Raw genomic sequence first — 2378 nt, 5'->3', positions numbered from 1 at the left:
TCGCGGTGGTAGCAACACTCAATGCAAGATTTTATGAAACCCTTGACAAAATTCCTTACCCGTGGGAACCAAAAATTTTGTCCGATTCTTTTTATAGTTCCGTCTACACCAGGATGCCCGACGTCATCATGGCAAAGCTTGAGTACGCGCCATCGCATACCCTTTGGAACAACTAGCAATTGCCGCCCATGCTCCACTTTTCGAAACAATCGATTGCTTTTCAGGCAATAATTTGAACGGATATCGCTTCGTTGGCCGCCAGTATCACTACTCTGCAAAATGTTTATAATTTCGTTCAGCTTGTCATCTTGCCTTTGCATGGTGCAAACCCAATCATTGGTTGACAATGCTAAAACTTTTTCACCGACATCTTCGACTTGTTTCGCCCCATCAACTGGCGAACGACTCATGGCGTCAACATGACTCATCGAAGACCCGGAGCGGTGCACTATATTGCAGTCATACTCCAAAAGTCTTAAAAGCCAACGCGCTACCCTTGGTACCATTGGTTTTGACATCTTCGCTGTTGTGATTGACTGACAATCCGTAACAATAGTGAAACATTTCCCCAGTAAGAACATTCTGAACCTTTCACAAGCTTCAACAACTGCAAGGACTTCTAATTCGTACGCATGATAATTTTTCTCCTGCGGTGTTCGGCTATAATACGCTACTGGCTTCAAATCGTTTCCCTCATTTTGCAACAGAATAGCTGCGATGCCTACACTCGAGGCGTCGGTATGAAGTTCGTGCTCTTTCGTGACATCATAAATTGTAAGCACTGGGGCTCTAATAATTAATTTAATTAATAGTCGGAACGCTTCTTCACACTCCGAATCCCATATAAAATGTGCGCTCTTCTTCGTTAGCTGGGTAAGGGGTTTAGCGATTTGAGCATATCCGGGAACAAACTTGCGGAAGAACCCACTCAATCCCAAGAACCGTCGAACTTCTAACTGATTATGCGGAGTCGGATATGCTTCTATCGCTGAAGTTTTCAAATTCCCCGGCCTAATGCCACTAACATCAACCTGATGCCCTAAGAAAGTAACCTCTCTCCTCAAAAATGAGCACTTCGATAGCCTTAATGTTAACCCCTCTTGCTGAATAATTTTCAGAAATTCCTCCAAGTAAAATAAGTTTTCGTCCTCGGTCTCAGTCGCTATAATAACCTCGTCTACATAACTAACTACTGCTCTCTTCAAAGGTGCAATTAATTGTGACATCATCCTCTGGAAAGTACACGGAGCATTTCGTAAGCCAAATGGCATTCTGTTAAACTCAAAATGTCCACTGGGCGTTACGAATGCAGTAAACGGTTTGGAATCTTCTTCTACTTCAATCTGGTAATAACCAGACATAAGGTCTAACGTAGTGTAAAATTTCTTTCCAGACAATGTTGCCAAAACTCCATCCACTGTAGGCATCAACCACGGCTGCTTTTCGGTTATTGTGTTCAGCCCGCGAAAATCTACACAGAGCCTATCTTCGCCATTCTGTTTACGCACCAAAACGACCGGTGATGCATACAGCGAATTTGACCTCCGAATAATGCCCAAATGCAACAATTCGTCAACTATTTTCTCGACTACGAGCTGTTTCGGGATTGGAATACTGTACGGCTTTTTAACTATTGGTCTCTGAGACGTTAACTTAATTTCCATCTTGAATGTTCTTGACTTTCCCAATTCGGGCAACTTTTCTCCGAAACAATTCGCATATGCATTCACTAAATCAATTAAATTTTGCTCCACATTCGCTTCCAGTGTACTACCAATATCTAAAGCACTTCTACTAATTGCCATAACTCTGCATATGCCACCCTCAATCACAACTTTTCCTTTAGCCAGCACGTCGATTCCGATAAGTGCGTCATGCGTCATCACGGAGTCATTTATAATTAGCAACTCGACAATACGTAACACATCATCAAATCTAATGCGCGCTGATATTTTTCCGTGGCAAACAACCTCACCACCAGCAAAACCAATTAACTTTTCATTACACGCAATGACACATAAACCACACTTCTCTGTAATCGACCGCTTCACTAAGGATTTGCTGCTACCCGAATCAATGAGCGCTTTACATCTCAACTATGTCTTTCCTATGACTGTAATTTCCTTACACAATTCCATGCACACATTTTTATCACCAATATTGTTGATTGATGTTTCACTTTCTACACATTGTCCACTTTCCTCATATTCGTCACTTGCTATCTGATGTACACGGTCAACATGTTTTGTCTCAACCTTCCTTTTGGGTTTCACACAATTCCTAGCTATGTGCCCCCTTTCCCTACAATTGTAGCAAATTGGTCCGTTTTCACTTTTATTTGCATTATTTTTACTCACGTCCACTAACACATGCGATGA

The sequence above is a fragment of the Rhagoletis pomonella genome, unplaced genomic scaffold, assembly GCF_013731165.1.
Source record: "Rhagoletis pomonella isolate Grant_MI unplaced genomic scaffold, Rhpom_1.0 Rhpom_scaffold_00006, whole genome shotgun sequence".
In the NCBI taxonomy this organism is placed as follows: Eukaryota; Metazoa; Arthropoda; class Insecta; order Diptera; family Tephritidae; genus Rhagoletis; species Rhagoletis pomonella.
The sequence above is the reverse complement of the archived record's forward strand: the minus strand, read 5'-3'. Positions refer to the sequence as shown.